Below are 9,269 nucleotides of genomic sequence, written 5' to 3'. Positions count from 1 at the left end.
CCCGCGTCTCCTGCATCGGCAGGCGGACTCCCAAGCACTGCGCCACCAGGGAAGCCCCCTGTTGGCTATTTTAACTGTTCCTCAGCCCTAGCTGAGCTAGAGCAATGGTGACCCATGCCAGTCTAACAAGAAACGGTTCTGCCAAACAGTCACGGTAGTTCTGTGCCCTTGAGCACTCCAGTAGCCACTGGGGCCAATGAGCAATTGGAGAAAATGTGGTGGATCTTGTGCTAAAGACAAAGGGTAAGATGCAGGTTGCAGAACGTGCTCACCTTAGAGCTGGCTTCAGGTCCGCGTTTGAAAGCCACGGCCTTCAAACCAGAGCTAGAATGCCAGTTGGAACCAACAAAGAGCAGCGGGCATGGACTGTGGTCTAAGTAAAGCTGGCTGGAGCCACTACTCTGGGTACTTGGTGGAGATGCCAAATGTTCCAGAATGGTTGACTGCTAAATGTTTACCAGAGTTAGGTCAGGGACCTAGAGAGTGGGGGAAGGAATATAATGGGAGGCTGTAGAATCTGACAGCTAAGGCTTGGAACCAGGCATATCTGGGTTCATATCCAAACTCTGATAGTTACTAGTCAGTATGTGACACCTTAGTAGGTTATTTAGCATCTCTAAGCCCCAGTTTTCTTCTCTAGAGAGACAAAAGTTCTGAGTTAGGTGAAAGTCATTAAAAACCAGACTCAAATTAATGGAATAAAAAAAAATTATTAGTATGTAGAACTGGAAAGTCCAGGGGCAGTCTGGGCTTCAGATAGGGCTTGTTCCAGGGGATCAAACCATGTCAGCTTTTCTTTGCTCTGTATTAACTTCATTCTCAGGCAGGTTCTTCTCTTCTGGTGGCAAGCTGGCTGCCTGATGTTCTAGACCCACAAATATTACTCTTTCAGCAACCCTAATGAAGACAAAAAATATTTCTTCCCTTGCAGTCCCCCCGAAAAAAAGCCCTGAGATTGACTCTCTTGGTTCATGAAGTCATTACATACACTCGAACCAGTTACTAAGAACTGGGTCACTGCCTAGCCCTGGAGCCCAGAATGGGGTCAGCCCCACCCAAGCTACAAGACTGACAATATGGAAGGGATAATTTTTTCCAAATGAAAATAAATGATGGTGTCTGTACCAGAGGAAGCGGGGGATGGATGCTGGGCCTGAAAAACAATAGATGCCCACTGAGCAGAAGTCCATTCCCGGGTCACCCTTGTTAATAAGGAAGTGGGAAGGCAGGAACAGAAACACTGCTGTGATTTGTGAGGACCAGGGGCCAACAACTCCCTACCTTTCTTCACAGCATGACAGCCTTTCTACTATGGAAATCTGGTTGCAGCTTGTACAACCTACGTTGCTTTAAGCTCTCAGGGCATCAAGGCTTGCTGTTGCTGCTGCAGCTCCGCCCCTCCGCCCCCGCCCCCACACACACCTCCTTCTCTTCTCCATTATTATTATTCTCTCCAGGTTTTGGTGCTTTTCCTCTGTGTTTTCTGGTGTGACTCTTGGCTATGGATAATCCAGACAGTGACTGCTGACTGTAGCCATGTGAGTCTGGGAAGGCGGTCAGCAGCTACTACTGGTAGGTGAGGAGGGCTCCTTCAGAGGGCAGGGGCACGGGGCTTCTCACCTGCGGCGGTTTGGAGCCAGTTGATACAGGCTGGGGCCTCAGAATCTGGCGAGGGGTTATGGGACTTCCTGGGAGCCATGGGACTTTCCATATACCTCAGAGAGGTTTAGGAGCTTTTCGCTCCCCCTTTCCCAGGCCAGCGGCTTGCCCTTCAACCTTCCTCATGGCTCTCACTCTTGTCTTCTCTACCCGATGAGGGGTAAGCCGTCACAGGTCACCCCTCAGGAATGTGGGTGGTTCAGGGACACACAGGCAGGTCAACCTCTTCCAACACTGAGCAGTGCCAGTCAGAAGACTAGCCACACAGGTGAAATCCCTGAGGCCAGAGACATGGCAGGATTTACCTTCGGCCATAGGGCAGCCCAGAATTAGAATGAATTTATAATAATGTGAAAAATACTGTTCACAAGAAATGTTCCACACAAACTGATAACCAGAACCTCAGCTGGGGAAAGATGAACTCTCCTTGGTGTCAGTGGGCTCTGTGCACTTCCCTCCAGGCGGGGCTGCGAGGAGGGCGTAGGTGGGGGAGAGAACTGAGAGAGTTTCAGATGAGTTGCACAAAATGCGGGAATAAGAGAAGAGAAGGTGGGACATAGAAGGGGCGTGATTAATTAGGTTCAGGTGGGTGAGTGGCTAGATTAAATTCACCCTGGGAGCCAAGCAGGGAAGACATTTCCTCCTTCAGAGATAAAACAGTGCCCAGAGGAGATGCCCAGCCTTGGGCCAGAGTGAGAAATGGGGAGGAGGGAAGCTTTGCTCTGAGGAAGAGGGCTTAGAATGAAGGGAGCAGGGACCGCCCGGAAGGGGGAACCCTCTCCTGTCCCAGAGTGGGGGGTACTTGGGAGACTGTGCGTGGCTATCTCGGACCTTGGAACACCTCTGTTTTCTTCATCTGTGGGCAAGCCGTGCTCTGCGATTGAGCAGCTGTGTGAAGACAGGCGTGGGAGGACAGGGTGATGAAGTGACGCTGCGGGGATGGCCTGGGTCTCAGGACTGAGGCGGTGGACAGAGAAGTCTCCTTTTCCTCCTGATGCTGGGGTGGTGGTGGCCAAGTACGGACTGGAGAGGCCTAGCAGTATTACAGGATGCCCTCTGTGGGCCCCTTTGGCCTCGGGGGCCTTACCTGCCCTTGGCCGGGCAGGGCTTGTGTCCCAGTTCCCGTCCTGTGTGAGGGCCACTGTGAGGTCAGGCCCCTCTGCTCCCACCCACACTTACAAAGCTCTCCAGGCTCCAGCCCAGCCTAGAGGAACTCTTCATTCTCTGAAGCTTTATTTCAATTTCCATAGCACAGAAGAAAAAACAAGTCTAAAACAAAAAGTAAAACCATTTTAGACAGCTAGGGGCTTAGTTTTGGTTATTTGGGGGCTTGGGGGAGCTGCTTAGGGGGCTTTCCATCCCTGGCGAATCCAAACCAATGAAAAGTAAAAATTGGGTCCCAAGATTACATGGAAAAGTCTCAATTCAGAATAAACTCTGAAAGCCGCGTTTTCAGCCTGAAAGAGGAGGGCTTTCTAGTGGAAATGTTGGCAGCCCCTGGCTCCGTGGCCCTGGACCTGGGCAGTGCTATGATGCTATTTATTTGAAGGCAGGACGCAGCCCCGGGAGCGGAGTGGCGCTCTTGGGGAGTGTGGCCCATAGCGCCCCGCCCTCCCTGCCTCCGGGGAGCAAGCCCCGCCTCCCACCCAGCCCTGGCTCCTGGCTCCTCTGCTGGAGGGCGCTCTCTGCAGGTTGGTCCTGGGCATCTGCCACAAGCTCCCTTTGCCTTTGAAAGAGAGCGCTGTTGCTTTCCACCTGCCTCATCTGGGGGGGATTTTCTTTCTGTCTACCTGCAGGGGAGGAGGTGCAGCTGTGGGCAGGGAGGGCGTGGGACCCACTGGAAGCTGAAGTAAAAGGTGAAGCCACAGCCAGCACCCGAGGGACTTGTCCTCTGGACACCATACCTCATACCTCAGCGGTGGTTTCCTGCAGGCTGGCAGCTCAGCCCCTCAGCTGGACTTGAACCTGAGGGAAAGCCTTGCTTGGCAGGGTGGTGTGTGTGAGCGGTGGGGGAGCGAGGTGGACAAGGACAGTAGAGGTAGTGATTGGGAGCACTGGCCTTGCAACAAGGCAGGAGTGGATTTGAATCTCAGCCCTGGGACTTACTGGCTGTGTGACTTTGGGCTAGTTGCTTGACCTCTCTGAGGGCCAATTTCTTGATCTTTTTTTTTTTTACAGTGATAGTAATGTGTACTGTAGATAAAGACTTAGGATCTCTCGTGCTCCACAATATATTGTGTGATTTTGAAATCAGTGCCTTGGACTCAGATCTATAGGCTGTGGTTTATGAGAATTCCATGCTTCTCCTGAAATGAGGCTTACGCTCTGTGGACTTCTCTGCCCCAGCTTCCAGTTGGCACCACAGCCTCTGTCTTGCCTCTCTGTCAGCCCCCATTCAACACTCAGGTCCTTCAGCACTTCCCACAAAAGCCTCTCCCAGCAAGCACTTTGCACATCTGGCATACTTTATGGATGATCTGGGGACAAGGACCCAGTGGCTTCCTGTCTTCTTTCTGGTTCTTTCTCCTCACATCTGTCCACTCCTGTCCTCCAAGATTGCTCAGAGTTCCAAATCCTTCTGCCACTATTTGTAGGGTGTGATGCAGGTTTGTTCAGCATCGGTGGGGATGTTGGGGACAGCTTCCAGGAGCCCTCCTTAAAGACTGCTGGTGCCCACTCTTTTCTCCCTTTGTCCTTACCCCTCCCTCTGTCCTCCCATCTGTTATGTGGATGTGGTCTGCACCCCAGGAATGGCCAAGTTGTGAGTCCAAAGGGGCCTGGGCTCCCCAAGAGCATGTGGAGTCGCCATACCAGTTGTGGACTGGTTTCCTCTGCATTTTTACGGGTGAGAGAACAAAGCTTCTATGTTGTTTCAACCACCGCCACTTTGGGTCCCTGTTTCTCACCGTTGAACCTTGTCCTATCTGAGGCAGCAGGTTTCCTGGCTTCAAGTCCCGCTCAGCCTGTCATGGGCTGCGCACAGGGAGGCAGGGTGCATGCTCACTGTGGGGCACTGGGACGGTTTGCACAAGCCCTCAGAGCATTCCTGGGGGCGTTCTGAGTGCGGCCTGCATTCTGCCCTCGGCTTGGCTTCCCGGGGCCTATAAGGAAGCAGGGAACTGGGCATTTCCAGCGTTTGAGGTTTGTCTCGAGTGCCCGCCTCCACCTTCTCTTCCTGCAGTCTTCCCCCCACCTCCACATATTGTGATGCTGGTCAGGCACCTCCCCCCGCACCCCCATAGTAGGCCCTGCTCCCCACATGTCCCTTTTCTCCTGCGCCTCTCAAAACCTGCTCTCAAGGAAGGCTCTCCAGACCCATTATTTTCATGGTGGTCAGAACTACTGAGCAACGTCGTGCTTCTGTGGGATATGGAGGTGGTCTGGGGTGACCGTCCTGCTGTGTCTAAACCACTCCCTATACAGCTGGTCACCCATACTGTCTGCAGTGAAATGGGCCTGCCTCTTGCCCAGTGGCGCAATGATTACAAGGCAGTGGGATCTGGTGAGAGGAGCTCAGGCTTTGGCACCAGCAGTTCTGACTTCCAGGTTTTGGATCTTGGGTGTTGAGAGCCTTGAGTTCTTTGTAGCAGGTGGGATTTCTGGAAGCAGATGTGGAGATGGAATTTGGCCTCCAGGATGTTCATAAAGGATCAACATGTGTGGAAGGAGTAGAATTGGGTAGGGGGAGGAGTCGATCTTCAGCCCCCATGGGGAGATCTGGAGCATACACAGTGTGTCAGAGTGGTCCTATCGTGGGCTGGAATGCCGGGGCCTTTATGTCCCCACACTGCCAGTTGTGTGTGGGCTGCCCGGAAAGTAAAGGCCTGCCCCCGGATGAAGCAGCTGTCCGCAGCTTGTCATGCCTAGAAAGAGCTGGCAGCTGGAAGCAACCAGTCCTTCCCCGGAGCAGGGTCTGGGCCTCCATCACGTTCTCCATCTGCAACATGGGGATGGTAACAGTACCAACCGCATAGGGTTTAAGTTAGATAATGTGTGTGCATGTCCTTTGTAAACTCACATCAGTCACCTCTATGGGCACTAAGGGCACTCTCCCTGCCAGGCAGCCCTGGACGTGGGAGCCCTTCCTGGCAGAGCTGCCCTGGGAGAAAGGCCTGGGTAAGTCCCCCAGCTGACCAGCCCTTCCTGATAGTATTAGCCCCTTGCGAATGTCAGGAGTGGTAAATCCAGAGCCTGCAGAGTTGGACGCTGTGAAGATGATCATTTTATTGAGTCTCTGCTGCTCCTTCATTCAGATGTTTCACACTGAATGGCAGTCCAGGTTCAGAGCAAGATGGTTTCTGATCAAAACCAGTGAAATGAAAATGTGGAGGAAGTCCAGAAAAGAGGAACGCTGAAGGAAGCCGAGTTTCGTTCCATTCCGAGATCTCTGAATATATTTAAGGCTTGCATCTCCCTGTTCTAAAAGCATAAAGCATAAAGCTTTCTATTCTGCATCAGTCAGGATCTAAGAGTCATTTCAGACCCAAGTCTGAGTTGGAGTAGATGATAGAAGGATGCCTGTAGAGATTGTCACAGTGATGGCCCTAAGTGAGTCATGCCTCCTGATATCCACCCGGGTGTGGTTCCCTCCCACATTGGCTCTGGGCTTGGCCATGTGACTTGTTTTGGCCAATGGGACGTCTTGCCTAGCTGAGACTTGGTAGGTGCTGGGGCACTGGGATTTGCTGAGGTTTGGACTCGACTCCTTGAGGATGAAAGACCAGGTGGAAAGAGAGGCCCTGCCCTCCCAGGCAACCCTCCCGCTGGACGGAGCCTAGGTGAAGCCAGCAGAGCCCCCAGCTGTCCCACAGAATCACAAGAAAGAATAAATTGCTGTTATTACATTAGTTTTTAATTGAAGTGAAATTCACGTAGCCTACAGTTAACCGTTCTAAAGTGTACAATCCAGTAGCATTTAGCACATTCACAATGTTGTGCAACCACCACCTCCTTCTAGTTCCAAAACATTTTCATCACCCCAGAAGCAAGCCCTGTGCCCTTTAAGTAGGCACTCCCCTGTCCCCTTCCCTCTAGCTCCTGGCAGCACCAATCTGCTTTCTGTCTCTATGGAGACAGACCTTTGGTGACGGGCTTCTTTTCATTTAGCAGAATGTTTTCCACATTCATCCACGTTTTAGCAGGTGTCAGTACTTCATTCTTTGTTTGCACTCAAATCATTGTGGATATTCACAGCAGCACTATTCACAATAGCCAGAAAGTGAAAGCAACCTAAATGTCAGTCAATGGATGAATGGATAAATAAATTGTGGTATATAAATACAATGGAATATTATTTAGCTATAAGTTGTAAGTTAGTGTTCTTTTAAGCCATTCAGTTTGGGGTTGCTTGTTACTATAGTAATAGATAACTGATAGAGTTTTTAAGGTGATTGGAGTAATAACAAGAGCTATCAATTTTTGGACGGTTTCTATATGCCATGTACTATGTGAAACACTTTGAATGCTAATGCTTTAATTTTCACAAGAACCCTGTGATTTAGGTACTAATAATGACCCCATTTTACAACTGGGAAAACTGAGAGATTAAATAATTTGCCCAGTTTAACCCAGATGATCTCATTCCAGTGCTTATGCTTTATCCACTCACTCTACACAACACAGCCCTAAACGATAGGTTTGCTCTGGGATATGTAGGGGCACGAGCTCACAGCAGCCTGTGGCTTTGCCATGGAAGAGACACAGTCTCAGTTTTCTATACAGTTCGTTCTGAATATCACTGGAAGAGAGGATCGACAGAAGTTAAAGCCAATCATGTTTAAAATCCGTACAATATAAAATTCTAATCTGTGAAGCCTGACTTGGGAACACTGAACTTTGTAGAAATAAAGTCTATGAAGGAACTGTTCAAAGGCAGAAATTGCAATCATAATATTTGATATAAACAAATCACACTTATTTATGGGTCAAAGCTTTACTGTAAAATTTGCATGGGAAAAAATCCCAATGAAAATAACTTTTGTGTGGAAAGACTTGGAAGGGATTTAACTGGGCTATTTAAAAAAAAATTGATCAAGGAATTAAATTGACTGAGTGGAGTTTGTTCTAGAAAATACCTCCGGCACAAAAACGTATCCACGATGATATAGTTGTGGTTTAAATGGTAGTATTCTTAGTAGTCAAAACATCCTCATGACAGAACTTCTTCCTGAGTCAAAACATCTTTTATCTTTCCATAAGGAGTTTTTGAAGAATGTAAAATGCTATAAGAATGTGAGTATGGGTCACTCTGAGATGCTACGAGAGACTTCTAAGACCCTTTGGAGAGTAAGCGCACTGGGACTTGGTCAGACTCCCAGATACTGGGGTTGCTTACGGTGCCAGGTGAGGAGGTGAAGCCTGCCCCGGGGAGCCAGGAATTCCCTCTTACGCAGGGCAGAGTCAAGTTCTCGTGTCCCTCTTGAGACACAGGCTCTGGGCAGGGAGGAGGGTGGTCCAGGGAAAAGCCATATGAGTAAAATCTCGTGGCCCAGTGTTTAGGGAACTTAATATACACTCTCCATAAGATAGAGACTTAATCCTTAATAGAGAAGGAAAAACAGCAACTTTGGGGGGTGTGGTCATCTTAGGTAACCACACGAGCCCAGCACAACAGAAAGGTGAACCCAGCACGTAGCACCCACCCTGTGGCCAGGATGTGGGGGTTACCTGGGATCCACTAGAAAAGGATTTGGGCTGGTTGGGGCAGTGTGGGGATGGGGACCTGTATGGGACTGTTTGTACATTACTCCCTATATGTAGGCCTACAGCTTTTTCAGAACTTCTGAAAATATTTATTAGCTAAAAATACGTAAAGAAAATTTCAAAGCTAAGGTGAATACATGAATAAGTGTATGTAAAATGTAACACTGGGTCATCTAATAATGGATTATGTATAGGTCTCATATAGTTATACATAAATATAAAATGTTTGGATCATAAAAATAAAACAATGGTTTATTCTTTGCAAACTCAAATTTATGAAAATTAAACCTCCTTTCAAACATTTATAGCAAAAATATAGAATATAAACATATATATATGATTCTATCTAGCTATTCATCCATGAACGCTGTGGGTATGTTGTAATATATTTGACATGATGTAGGAGTGGTCTAGGACCTATAAGTCTTTTCATGTGGCATGAGTGGGGTGGGGTCATGACTTGAAAGTGAGGTAAGGGTAGTTAGCCTGGTAACAAAATTGGGTGGGTGTGGAGCCAGTGACCATGTTAATTAGCCCGAGTTCGATTTTTCTTGAGGCTGGTGTGACTTAGGAAACAAGAACTGTATCCCACATTATTAGAATTTGAGCAGAAAAAATACTGAGTACACAGGTAACAAATCTAGGTTTTAAGATTGAAAATGTAGGTTGTGGTTCAATGACATACCAGGTGCCAAGTGAGGTTAAAAATAGAGCCCCCAAACCACATAGTGGTGCCTTTGTGTGAATGGAGCCCTCAAAGGCTCCACTGTGCAAGGTTGCGCAACATGGTCACCACCCTTCCATATCTCCTGGACTCATAGAAACACGGAAAGCAGGATAGAACTGTGAGGGTTGTTATCCTGCATTCTGTTCAATGGGATCCTACTCAGGATATAAGTGTGTAGTCA

Source organism: Lipotes vexillifer, unplaced genomic scaffold, assembly GCF_000442215.2.
Source record: "Lipotes vexillifer unplaced genomic scaffold, Lipotes_vexillifer_v1.1 scaffold1290, whole genome shotgun sequence".
Lineage (NCBI taxonomy): Eukaryota > Metazoa > Chordata > Mammalia > Artiodactyla > Lipotidae > Lipotes > Lipotes vexillifer.
The sequence above is the reverse complement of the archived record's forward strand: the minus strand, read 5'-3'. Positions refer to the sequence as shown.